This window comes from Mytilus californianus, unplaced genomic scaffold (genome assembly GCF_021869535.1).
Source record: "Mytilus californianus isolate M0D057914Y unplaced genomic scaffold, xbMytCali1.0.p SCAF_4, whole genome shotgun sequence".
NCBI classification, from domain to species: domain Eukaryota; kingdom Metazoa; phylum Mollusca; class Bivalvia; order Mytilida; family Mytilidae; genus Mytilus; species Mytilus californianus.
Window position 1 is genome coordinate 64,589,367 of NW_026262690.1, and position 15,009 is coordinate 64,604,375.

At 31.7% G+C, this 15,009-nt stretch overlaps 1 long non-coding RNA gene across 1 annotated transcript; it reads left to right on the forward strand.

Moving 5' to 3' along the window:
* The first annotated feature begins 1,342 nt into the window (after positions 1-1,342).
* LOC127738336 (uncharacterized) lies at positions 1,343-12,420 on the forward strand. The gene is made up of 3 exons (XR_008000003.1): positions 1,343-1,418; positions 11,766-11,850; positions 12,074-12,420. It is a non-coding gene; the product is annotated as an uncharacterized LOC127738336 (long non-coding RNA).
* Positions 12,421-15,009: the final 2,589 nt, after the last annotated feature.

Consider the following 15,009-nt stretch of genomic DNA (forward strand, 5'->3'; position numbering starts at 1 on the left):
TTTAGAAACAAGGCAGGCCTGTAATGGTTAGATCTGTGACATAATATTTCTAATTTCTTATTCATTTGATGGAATGCCATTAAATTTATATCTTCTTTCAGAAAAATAACAATAAATTTTAAATTTGTCGTTTCATTTTTGTCATATTAGCATGTATTTTGTTACAGAAGCCAGTGTGCCGACACATGCAAAGGGATATGAAAAATTACGGCTGCCGTGGTCATAAATTACTGGTAATTTCAAATACAACACTTTAAATCACTTCATAAGTTGAAAATCTCGCTTTTTTGGTCAATTTTATTATCAAATGATATGTTTTTACCTATAATACTTACCAATAAAAAGTGTTTGACGATCGTTCAGTGATATTATTTCATAAGTAAGTAAGTAAGTAAGTAAGTAAGTAAATATTATTTAAAGTCGGCATATATATGTACATAATAACAGAGAAAACATGAGCTCTGACGAGCTCTTTAACGAACTATCATATGAAATTCATGCAGCTTCATGCAAATACTATAATGAATAAAAATAAAAAAGAATGCAAATATAATGAAAGCAAATCAATTTCCCAACATATCATTCGTAAATTTACACAGCCGTTGGCATCTTTCTATCCAAATCCACACAAATTTCGTAAAATCTCGAGGAGACATGGAATTTGGTTATATCATAAGGAATAAGCAACGAGATTAGATTCTAATCCCGTCAGTCTACTTATCCCAGTTTAGATTCATTCGATTCAAACGTATTTTCTCTCAAGTTACCAAAATCACCTGATATGTTGGGAGAATTTTTTTATTTAGAATAAATTTTTACAAAAAAAACTCTAAATTTTTTAATTTGAATTTGAAAAATCGATCGCGAGACAATGGAATGTCGATATTTTTCTTCCTGTGATCTTGAGGTATATATGCTCAGATTTGTCTCTAATGTAATATGATCTTTTCCAATTGCTTAATAAAGGCAAGGATCATTTGTATAGTGAAAAATACTATACAAATCCTTGATAAAAGCGTACATTTTAAGGTTTCAAAATTTGAAAATTATTTATTCATTTGTATATTTACATTTAATTTATATAAATATAAAAGCAATTCAATTCAATTTAATTAATTATTCATTTTATTTTTTTTGTTATATATCTATTCTGGGACATAATATATTGACGTTAGTATAATAGTCCCAGATATATTACATATATTATTTGATATATTGTACACCCTGGTGTTTTCTTATTTTTAACTATTTTATGGTAATAAGTTAGAGCTTCTCTCGACTCTCTTCTGGGTTTTTCCTTTGATTTCATGTTGTTTACATTGGAGATTTTGGTCTTATCAGTAAGGGGAAAGAACTCATTAATCTAATGCAAACATGGCGGCGATCCGGGGAAGATCTAGTTTTGTGTTTACAAAAAGGTTGGTTATGCAGATCGTATGAAGAAGAATGACTTGTTACTTTGCCATAATTTATTTTAGATCATGATCTTTCGATTTATCTATATGCCTATTATAATCACACGGTGCAAATATGTTAAATCTGACTGCAAAAAAGTTGTGCTATTGAAAAATGTTAAAATTGAAATCCCAAGATAATGGGGATTTCAACTTTTTCAATTTTCTGGCGTATAAAAGATATACTTTCATATTTTTTTAAGTTATAACTTAAAATATAATTGATATATTATTGTTACTTGATATTATATGTTGAAAAAGTAAGATCGGTAAACAAAATAACGAGTTTTCAGTTGCACATGTTGCATGTTGTTATTTTATTGATATGCTAATGAAACACAACGTCAATAATTGTTTACCACCCAGTACATGTCCAACTCTAGAAATAGTCCCTAATTCTGAAAAGGATGTTCAGAAGCAAAAGTGATTTGCAATTTACAACCATATGTAATGCAATAATTAGTGTTTAACATGCATGATGTACAAAACAATATACATGTTCAGCTTGGATGTTGAGTTATGCAGTGTGTCTGGTAGTTATCTGAAGGTATAATCCATAGCCAAGGTCAGCTGCCTTGGCTATCATATATGTGTCCATCTTCTTCTTCTTTCAGTTTCCGCACTCCATCATAATATTGATGACTATATGCCGTACGTCTGATCATCTATCCCACATTTATATGTACATGTAGGGCCTAGATGTCATTTAGTTGTGTCATATGGTTGCTGTCTCATCATACATTGATATATACCCTGGCTGTATTTTTTTTATTCACATTACCACAATAGAAAAGCTCATATATTACATGTATCATGTGTATATATATATAGCAAAATTGCAATTAATTATTTAATAGAAATACATATTGTACATTCCTCTTCTTAGACAGTCTGCACCAAAATCTTTTCCAACTACTACTAATATTCAGACATTTTCCTTGTGTGTCTAAAGTTAAACAAAGTTTTGCGAAAATTAACTAGTCCAAATAAAATTTTACTAGTCTGGGGAATTGGATTAGTGGCTAACAGTGCAGGCTGCTTCTACATTTACACAAACATGTATATATACAGTTTGTATATGTACAATGTACATGAACTGCCTCAGATGTCTTGTAGTAATGTCAGGTACAAAATGTAACTAAACTGTAGTGTGCAGGCATGAATCATGGGAAGTTATAAGTTGGATCTGGGGCCAAGTCAATCTATTGACTTGAAAAATGGTTTTGCTGCTTCTCTGCTAAGCACCCTCTGCTTTGTGGGGTAACTAGAGTAAATACTTGGTCAGCTGAGGACAATAATTAAACTGATGCAGATCCCAGAGTTGAAAACCCCCAAAGCTAGATAATGTTTGGAGTGAAACAAGTCTGTATCATATATATTAATTAACCATAAATGTAGCTCCATTGGGGGGGGGGGGGGGGGGGGGGGGGGGAGCAAATTCCATCTCTGTGAAATGTCTGATACCTTAAAGGGAAAATTCGCGATTTTTCACTTATCATCTTATTATGTTCATAATTATATTAATACCATAAAAAACATATTCACCAAGTTTTATTTGGATATGAAAACTAATAAAGAAGAAAATTGGGAATTATTAATTTTATCTATTCGAACTTCCTGACTTCTGTGACGTAGTTTAAGTCTTTTTGCATGCCGGGAGTTGAATTAATCTCATTTAAGTCTTGTTCGTTAACCATCTAATAACGCGATTTAAAGCGCATCGACGACTTTTGGTGTAGCTATTAACCAACTAAAAATAAAGAAAGTAAAGTGATAGCCGTGCAACTTTTAAAATTAAATTGTAGGATTTATGTTTTAAGGATTTTTTATACGAATTTTAGTAATAAAAGTAAATCATACAAAAGAAAATTTTTATGATTTTTTTTCCCGACAAATACCTTAAACAAACATATGAAACTGACATGATTGATAGTGTATTAAAAATACATGTTTGTATTCTGACCTTTTTGCTTCAGTCTTGCAAACATTTCCTGCTTGTACTGTGTAAATACTATGTGTATTGTTCTGTGACACTTAGTGAATGTTGAATGCGTGGTTAAACTCAAGGTAATTAAAAGATTAGCATTCTGGAATTCTAATCTTTTGATCTTCACTCAGTGAATTTTAGCAGTCACGGTTCACCGTTCCATGTGTGAACAACATTTCGTATGAATGATAAACGGGAGTGATAGTTTTAAACACAGAAAATATAAAAAAAAATTAAAATTAATTTAGGGGAGCAATAAGGTGGCACAATAACTGGATAGCCGTTGTATATTTTTATATTTTGCGTAAGCTCAGTTTTAGATGAATTATGACCGCTGACTATTTTTGTAACCATGAAATACTGAATTAATTTAATTGAATAAATTTATAAATAATAATAGCCTTCTAAACACGAGTGTATGAACTAAAAATTGTACTATTTCAAATTAGAATCGGTAACCTTGAATATTTGAAATAGATCATTACCAATTGCAATTATATAATTTGGTCCATCCAAAGCGATCTTTATTTACATATTCAGGAATTAATGGTCTCATCAATATATTTTAAATCTCACAACTCATAAATACTTCAGCTATTTGAAAAAAAGATGTTTAAAAATTTGACAGGAAATTTAAGGTCCTTCTTGGAATGGAATCGAATAATTACGAACAAATATTCTTTTCAGGTGTGAAAAACATAAAAAAAAAATTATACATAATCGGGAATGTCCTTATTAAAATATTCTAAGTCTCACAACGTATAATACTTTAGCTATTTGACCAACGATGTTTAAAAAAAAAAGACAGAACCAATTTAATGTCAACTTTCCCTATTTTTGAATGGAGACAGACCGGAGGAATAAATTTTCAATGTGCTTTATATCTTGTACTTTTGCAAGACTTATAATTCATTCATAAACCATGTCTATACCAGAGACATATATACACATATAATTATTAGTCTGTTTTAACTGGCAAGTATACCCCTAAAGCGGACAAGCAGTTTATTCTTTAAATTTCTGTTATTTAATACCAAGAAAGAAAAAATATCCCGAAATTAATTTGATACTTTGATACTGAATATTTTTCCTGAAAAATATTCACATCCCCTTTCGGTCTGAAAATAAGATAAAAATGTGGTATACTGAACATGCAGAAGTGTGAATTAATGTCATAAAACCTTGTTATATCAGAAACCTCTATAAATGTGAAACTGTATACGTAAGACCTCATAGGACGACACCTAACCACATGCAGGTAATATACAAGTAGCTCTGTTATATCCGGAAATGTCATGGTTAATCACTACCGATACAGAATGTACCAATGCAAAGAAAATTCTGATGATTGTGAAGAATGACAATTCACGATTTTAGAGGAGTCTTACATGGTGGATTGCCGGAACGATTTAAATTTTCACTAGATATTTTCTCAATTTAAATCACTGAACTAAAAACCTACGTCAAAGAACATAATTCGTCTTGTAAATTCTTATAAATAAAACGCTCTTATTTTGTAACTTTCGATAGACTTGACCTCCAACACGCCCCCCCCCCCCCCCCCCCCCCCCCCCCCCAAAAAAAAACAACAACCTGGGAACCATTAGACAAGTATATCTAACAATGTTAATGTTCCTGCATGCCCAAATCATGCCCAAATCAAAAAAAAAAAGAGGAAAAAAAAAAGCAAGAGATGAACGGTTAGTCACATCAGATTTAGATATTTATAAATTGATGTTGTTAACTAGAGATGCATAGTGACATGTCTCTGCGTTAACTGATAAGAATAACAGGAAAGTATAAACTTGAAAAAAATAGATTGATGATGAATAATATGCGGCACCCCTTTTTATCAAAGCGTACCGTCATTCATGTATTATAATGACTGTCCGTTATTTCTATTAAGAATGGCAATTGTACGTGAAATCCTATAGATAGTGAGACTTTTTTTTAACAGATATGCGACTTTTCGTATTTATATTTTTTCTCATGTTACTCTTATTTAATATTTTATGCATAAGTGCAATATTGGGAATGGCTTATTCACCAACAATCTAACGTAATAAATTAATCAACCCTCTAGCTGATCAGACGTTAATACGATATTCGTTAATACATTTTTGTACAACTACTATCAGTCTATCCGAAGTGAAGTTTCTTTATTTCTTCAAATAGACTTTTTGGGGATCATTAGTGCACGTCCAGTGGCATATATATTACATGCATGTCGGAACAGGAAATTTGGCATAAGGTACTTTCAGAACCATGTTCACATTATTATACATTATACCCAACAATTGCGATGATGACGAATTTCTTCAACTGTTCGAGAACAATCTAATTGATTCTTCTTCTTCTTCTTTTGGTATACAATATTCCATCGACATCCGATGATTACATACTGTTCGCATACGTGGACTATTTACAAATTTTTTACCCCAATTTAAACAAAATGTATGTTTTTTTCTTATATTCAATATACATGTATATATTTTAAATTGCGACTATCTATAGTTCCGTAACTTTCTATCCAGGCGTATAAACCAATGATCGACAAGTGCGTACATTTTTGTTAAATCAATATTTCTTGTATGTTTCAAAATGTCCTTCATTATTGACAACGAGTATATACTTACATTTTCCCCAATTTACCCTTGGAAAAAATATGTAAATAGATTTTTATTTTATCAAATCTTTTTTTGGAATTATTTAGATTTTCATAAATAATATTCTTTACACCAGAAATGTTATTTATAAATAAACGTATGAGTTTAGTAATGACTAGTATATCACTATCGGACACACAAGACAGAGATGTATATTATACACCTGATAGTTCAAGATGGAAAGTTACAAGTTATCGGCCGTGTACACTGATCAATACCCTCAGAAGTGAAATGATGCATGAACTTGCAAGACCGACAGGAAATCGCTTGAATACCTGGACGTGTCACCTCACAATACCTTTGGGAGTAATACCTTTAGCCATGCTGGTGATCAGATAAGGGAAGGTCCAAAATTTATTTAAATAAGTTTATTACATAAAAAAATTATGAACAAATTAGATTTTCGAAAACAATTTTACACGGAACACTTATTTATGACTTTGAACTTTGACTTTTTAACTAATTCCCATATAAACAGTTTAAAAACGACAGACCATGGTTATTTAAAAAATAATTACATTTTCCGTATCAAGTTTGTTAGTCGGATAAAACAACCGTACTATTGACAAGATATCGACACGCAATTACGACTACATTAGGTTACTGTTGGTTTTGGTCCTTTGTGGTTTATAGATATATCGTGGTTTCTAAACCGAGAAGATGTCAAAATGGCCGCACGCAGAGAATTGATACTCTAATTTTAAAATCGATGGTGATCTCTTATCTAGCAGAATAAAACTTTAATATTTATGAATTTGAGATTTTTGATACAGAATGGACATAATATCAATTTTTCATTTTTTTGCGAAGTTTCCCTTTAAGCCGCTCATGTCTTCCTGTAGAATGTTTACAGTAGAAATGGCATGTTAAAAAGCTGACTAAGTGGCTAAAGTGCGTCTGTCTAGCACAAAGCAGTGTTCATACTCACATTACATAACATGTAAAGTTTGCCATTGAATTTTACAGGGTTGGCAAATTATTATAAACCTGGTTTTCTAAGGTTAGGCAATACCCCCAGAAGTATGAGGCGCCGTTTTACTATTTATTACCTATTTTCTGATATCAAAAAATGATTTTCTGATATCAAAAATTCTATTTTTTGATATCAGAAAATCGATTTCTTGATATCAAGAAATAAAGAATATTTTCTGATATCAAAAATTCGAATTCCTGATATCAAAAATTCATTTTTTGATATCAGGAAATAGATTTTTTGATATCAGAAATTCGAATTTTTGATATCAGAAAATATTTTTGATTTTTTGATATCAAGAAATAGATTTTGTGATATCAAAAAATGATTTTGTGATATCAAGAATTCGAATTCTTGATATCAAAAAATGATTTTTTGATATCAGAAAATAAGAAATAAATGAATGATGGCTCCCTGTGTGTCATTTAAAACATTCAGGCTCACCAATGAGGCCAAACATCAGGAATTATCTGAAATAATGTTCCCGGTAGACCAATTGTTTTATAGTGTGGAGTACCACTATACACGGTATTGGTCATTATATTGATGACATTGTGTCCCTTGTTACAAAAACAAAATGCTTATACACTTCAAGTTTTATAAACATGAATAAGACCTGTCTCCGGAAAACTGCTATTTAATAACAATATTTGAAGTAAAAAAAATATTTACTCTAATCTTCAGTTTGATCAAACTTATTACGAAATTTAAGACCCATGCACTACAAGACAATATATGGAAGATTTTTTTAAATTATTCCTAAATAAAACATATTTACTCTTGTGTCATACAATCCGAATGGGCGGGATATGTCGACCTAAGAATTTATTACATACTGGAAAATGTTTTCAAGATTTAGATACGATGGCTCGATAATATATTCAGGTTCAACTGGCGATATACACGATCTTTTCGCCTTATATATCTAATACAATGCATAAACAAGTCTAAATTGAAAACAACGTTCTAACCTATGATTGCGTTGGATAAAATTTTTATACGTGTGCAAGCAAAACAAATTTCTTGGTAGAGAGGGGTCTAAATACAGCACAAACAACATTTTCCAAAAGATCAAAAAAGTGAAAAAGAATATTTTAACAAAACACATTTGGCTAACAGGTCGAACAACTGATGTTCTTAAACCCTGCTGACTGCCATTGGCGATTGCCAAATAAACGGATCACAAGATGTAACAAAATTGATCTATATTATTAATTTAATACCAAACAGAAAACAATAAACTTGCGGAAAAGATGGTATACCGCAAACATGAGGTGCAAAAATTTGTACACCATATCCGGATTTCGACAATTAATATCTCTTCAGTGATGTTAGGAATCGAAACGGTATTTGGAAGACCATATAGTTTACCTCAGTTTAGGATAGACTCTTGAATTTTGAAGAGTCGAAATATATACCCTACTAAATTGTACTTATACCACTTTTCTCAAAATGAAGTGAAAATTTCTTGACAATCCTTTCAATATAAAGACAAACTTTTCCAAAATGAAGGTATTTTAGAGATGAAAACGTACATCCAACCTACTGAAACGTTTCATTACTTCACAGAAAAAGCTCATATGTATCTAAAATGATTATGGACGACGCGGTTCATAAGAAATACTAGCAGTCTCGTAAAAAGACGAAATAGACAAATCTTTCGAAAATACAAGACATGCATTTTTTTTATGTTGTTGTTGGCTTTGAACTAGTTGTCACTATCGCATCTGTAATTTGTGTCTTTTTGTTGTTGTTACCCTGCCACGTGTGTTCTTACACTATGTTGTAATGTAACACCAGTGTCCCAGGTTAGGGGGAGAGTTGAGCGCTCAAACATGTTTCATCCCGCCACATTCTTTATGTGTCTGTTCCAAGTCCGGAGCCTGCAGTTTAGTGCATTGTCTTGGTTCATAGAATTGAGAATGGAAATGGTGGGGGGGATATGTCAAAGAGAAAACAACCCGATCAAAGAGCAGACAACAGCCGAAGGCCACCAATGGGTCTTCAACGCAGCGAGAAAATCCCGCACCCGGAGGTGGTCCTCAGCTGGACCCTAAATAAAATTGTGTACTAGTTCAGTGAAAATGGACGTCACACTAAACTCCAAAACATATCAATGAAGTAAAATTAAAAAACATACAAGACCAACAAAGGCCAGAGGCTCCTGACTTGGGACAGGCGCAAAAATGCGGCGGGGTTAGACATTTTTTGTGAGATCTCAACCCTCCCCCTATACCTCTACCCAATGTAGAATAAAGAAAAACATAGCAATACGCACAGTAAAACTCAGTTTAAAAGAAGTACGAGTCCGATGTCAGAAAAGGTAATAAAATAAACTAAGCATAAATGAACAAAGGACTACTAGCAGTTACTGACATGCCAGCTCCAGACCTCAATTAAACTGATTGAAAGATTATGTCTTCATCATAAGAAAATCAAGTACAATCCCTCCCGTTAGGAGTTTAGTATCATACCATCATAGAATACATGAGAAGAACATAAACCGTATCATGCCAACAAATGGTTTTAGAATAAATGTGTTTATTTCCGATGCAAAGACCCTATGAGTGAATCAATATTAATACCAAAATATTCAATCATTAATGACTAATTGACAACAGTATCGTAACTACCGGTATATCCTTTCCGAATAAGTCTTTTTAAAGGTTAGGTTAAACTTTGAGGTGAATGCCGACATTTTTGTTCTTTGTAAAGAATATTTCCATCAAATATTGGATGTGAAATACCTGAACGTATAAGAAGTCTGAATGTTGATTTATATTTACGAATGATGTCTGCCGTATTTGTTTTACGTAAATTGTTTTGTTATAAATCATATAGGCCTTTAGCTTTCTAAATTGAGTTGTTTATTTCTTTTTCATATTGGGGCCTTTTATAGGAGACTATATGGTATGGGATTTTCTCGTTGTTGAAGGCCGTACGGTTGCTTATAATTGCTTACATCAACTTCATTTGAACTTTGGTGGCTAGTTGTCTCATGGGCTATCATACCACATCTCCTTATTTTTAAACTTAACAGAACTAACTTACTTACTAAATCCTCAACATAAACAACGGGAAAAAAATATAAAAACAAGATGAACAAAACACTGGGGCTTGATATTTGCAAAAACCTGACTGCACAAATCTGTTTCAGAGGAAACCAATAATTGCTTATAAAAGAAGTGAGAACTTACAATTGTTGACTATAAACCTTAAAATAATAAATATGTGAAACACAAAAAACACAAAACTTCTTATATTGAGACTGATGAAGCCGAACTCTGATAAATGCTTTCGTGTATATTACACGACCGAAACACCAGACTTAATGTAAGGGCTCATTGCTGAACGTTGATGCTTTTATTGACACACAGGGAGCAATCGTTGATATTTTTCTTATTTTCTGATATCAAAAAATCATTTTTTGATATCAGGAATTCGAATTTTTGATATCAAAAAATCATTTTTTGATATCAGAAAATGTATTTCTTGATATCAAAATATCGTCAGTAATATTTGATATCAAAAAATCTATTTTTTGATATCAGAAAATGGATTTCTTGATATCAAAAAATGATTTTTTGATATCAAAAAATCGAATTTCTGATATCAAGAAATAAAGATTATTTTCTGATATCAAGAAATCGAATTCTTGATATCAAAAAAGACAATTTTTGATATCAAAAAATTGAATTCCTGATATCAAGAAATATTTTTTGATATCAAGAAATATTTCCTGATATCAAAAAATCATTTTTTGATATCAGGAATTACATTTTTTGATATCAAGAAATATTTTTTGATATCAGAAAATAAGGAATAAATAGTAAAACGGCGCCTCATACAGAAGTTGGTGATAAATGCATGTTGTACAGGGTAATGTGGTTGTTGTTTTCTTGACCCATGCTGGATGGGGGATATAGAATATTTTGTACCTTGCGTCCATCTGATCATGCTGATGGTAGGTATACATTGTACATTTTTTGGTGTCAGAAGTTATTAAAATCAGTCAAAGGTTAATACCAGCAAGGTCTTGGAACTGTGCTGTCAAATTGTTTTTACAGGAGTTATGGATAATGCTGCTTGTTAATAGATATTATAGGGAAATTACATTGTTAGGGATTTCTTGACTACATTTTGTAAGATATTTAATACATAGAAGTATATAAGAACCCAACAAATTTTTCTCAAGTAATATATAATTGTCCTTGGACAGATAAAATATGTGCCACATTGGAAACTATCTGTCAATATTGTCATGTTTTATTTAATTTTAATTTTACACAGAACAGTTCAAACACATTGTAGTTTCATAATACCATTGCCATATATAAACATTTTACACAGAAAAACCCTGAGTTATTTTAAGAGGAGAAAAAAAAATCAATTTCTTCAATTTCTCAAACAATTTCATATACTAAATGCACAGAACAAGTATTGTATAAAATAAGGATATATGTGGTATGATTGCCAATGAGACAACTATCCAACAGAGTTTAAATGACAGGATTAAAGCAACTATAAGTCAACAAATGGTCTTCAACAATGAGTAAAACCCATACCTTATACAAGACCCTGACATAACAGAATGGATGAAAGAACATTATTTGAACAAAAAACTTTTTTCCAGTTCAAAGAATATTACTGGTAGTGTAATATTTCAATTTTTTTTTTATTTACAGATTGTTTGTTCACTGTTGGTCACTTAAGTGGGAAAAACTGATTGGATAAAGATATTAAACAGTCTTTATAGTACTGGTGAAATAGGTGAGTTTTCACAGTGGTAAATTTGTTTGTTCTTTTTGAATAGGGGACATTTCAATAGTAAAATTAAATCGGTATTAATATTTTGCATTGTAATTGGCCACTGTACCATTTGTAGTTAAATTAAAATAAAGATTTTATGTTTTGATTTTGATAAAACAGTTTACCTTTTACTGCTATAAAATGTTTTATTCTTTATTTCATCTCTCAATTTCAATTTTTGCAGGAGACTCATCTGATTGTGGAAGTTTGTGTAGTGGAAAGAAGGAGTTACATACAGATGCTGTTTTGAATCATAAGAAATGACTGATATTAATTCATTTCTTCAATTCCTCATTAGCTTCTTCACAAGGAATAAATTGTGTAAGGAGTTCTATATTCCTATTTAAAGACCTAACTTTTTTTTTCCATTTGAGTGTATGAAAGCAAATTAATTGAATTCATTCTGAAAACTAAGCTTAAATAGTTTTATGTACATGTATATGTGACTTTATCTTTACTTGACTTTTTATTTATAAGTTATTTAAACATTAATAATTTTATTCTTTGTATGAGAAGCTATAATCAATCGACTATATATGTTTTTCTCGCCTGCGATGAAAGTCCGGGAAAGTGAGACATAAGGGTTCCTTTTCTTGCGATGATGGCTCTGGCATCAACAATTGTTAAGTTTGCTGCTTAAGTTAGTAAGTTTGACAGGTATTACTTGTGATAGATCATTGATATTTAATATAAAGTATTACTATCAGTACATATCAGTTTGACAACTATTTTGAGGACCTGTCCCTAGGATATGGTGCAGTGACTTGGATTTAGAGATTTTCAATATTAATAGAAAAACAAAGGATATGAAGTATCCATCCATGACACAAAATCAGTAAATTCACAACAAAAAAGCAAAGGAACAGTGCTTTTATTGCTGTTCTTCATCTCAAAGTCACAGTGAGACCTCAACTCGGAGCAAAAAAACTTTCACTTTACTGCAAGTTGAAGACAGCCCCTAGCACCGGCTTTAGCAGAATTCTTTGCAAAAATAATTTGGATAGACTTTGTAAGATGTAACACCACTCAATCGGGTTAAGTCGAAAAAGAACATACTGGAAAGTAGTACATATTTAAAACAAAAAAAATTTACTGCTTAAGCTAGTTTGATAGGATCTAATTCTGACACATACATTACAATATATCCAAAAATAAAGTAATTGTCTGATACAGAAGTTTTATATGTTTTAAATAATAATGCTGTTTTTGCCTTCTTTGTTTTTATTCCCTTTGAAAATATATCATTTTGTCCAACAAATTTTTAAAAAATCTGCATTAAGGCTTTTTTAATATTGCAAATATTTGACCTGATAACAATTTAGACTGTTGGAATCATCATTGGCATCATAATGATATCAAGTTTGACCTGACATGAGGAAGGCAAGTGTCATAAACTTATGAAACAATAAAATTGAGAATGGAAATGGGGAATATGTCAAAGAGACAACAACCCGACCAAAGAGCAGACAACAACCGAAAGCCACCTATGAAACAAGTTTGTTTTGGATCAAGAAAATACTCAAATTAATACAATAAACAATGTATACATTGACATATACACACATTAAAATTAGATGAGTTGTGAGAGAATCCTTTTTTTTTAAGCTAATCTGGCAAAAGTGACTAATTGTGTCTTCATACTCAGTTCATTGTTTGTCATCTGTAAACCTTTTAGCTCACATCCCCATAAAGCCACTGAACTACTGTATAAACTTACTTGTTGTCCATTGTAAACTTTTTAACAAACTTGAGGTGAATGGTTCTTATGGTGTCTAGTATAAACTTTGTTGATTTTTATTCTGGTCAGTCTGTACACAGCAAACACTTTTGGATGAGTCTTTAAGGAATTATTACCCTTTAATAGTGATTTAATCAATTTTTGCATTTTGGGCAAATTCAATAGTAGTTTAAAAGAGAAACTGTAACCAGCCAAAATGATCAGCAATATGCATTGATTAACAAATAAGATATGAGTGCTGAATTAGAATGGGGTCTATAATGTAAGAGAGTGGTCATTTTTGAAGATGCAAATACATTTTTGTTTCTCCTTGACGGAGTCAAAAAGCGAGACATAGGTATGCTGTTTCCGGCGTCAGCGGCGGCGGCGTCAACAATGTATTAGTTTGTGATTAGGTCTAGTTCATGGTGAACCACTAGTGGTAGGTCAATGATATTTGGTATGCAGTTGTATTAGCATTGGCACATCTCATTACCATGGAGATTATTTGGCCCCGCCCCCTCAGTCAAGGTCTATTGACTTTGAAACTTTTCATAGTTTACATGTATTAGTTTGTGATTAGGTCAATTTATGGGGAACCACTAGTGGTAGGTCAATGATATTTGGTATGCAGTTGTATAAGCATTGGCATATCTCATTTCCATGGAGATTATTTGGCTCCGCCCCCTTAGTCATGGTCTATAGACTTTGAAACTTTTGCTAAGTTAACATGTATTAGTTTGTGATTAGGTCAGTTCAAGGGGAACCACTGGTGGTAGGTCAATGATATTTGGTATGCAGTTGTATTAGCATTGGCACATCTCATTACCATGGAGATTATTTGGCCCCACCCCCTCAGTCAAGGTCTATTGAGTTTGAAACTTTTGCTTAGTTTACATGTATTAGTTTGTGATTAGATCAGTTTAAGATGAACTGCTAATGTTAAGTCAATGATATTTGGTATGCAAATGTATTGGTATTTGCAAGTATCGTTTCCATGGAGATTATATAGCCCCACCCCTGATCATGGTTCATTGACTTTGAAACTTTTACATAGTTTACAAGTTAATGTTTGTGTTTAGGTTTGTTTAAAGGGAACGACTTTTAATAAGTCAATGGTATTTGGTATGCAGTTGTATTAGCATTGGCACATCTCATTCCATGGAGATTGTTTAGCCATGTACCTTCAGTCATGGTTCATCGACTTTGAATATTTGCATAACTTACCTGTGAAAGTATTGCTATTTGAATTTCAACATTTGCATTATCAAAATTACAAAAAGGCGAGACATATCTCTGTGATAACAGTTTATGTAGATCCAAGTGAGTGACAGAGACTATTGTCTAGTTAAAAAAGCTTCCCTGAAACTACTGCTTAGTGGTGTGTAAAATATTGCTTAAAT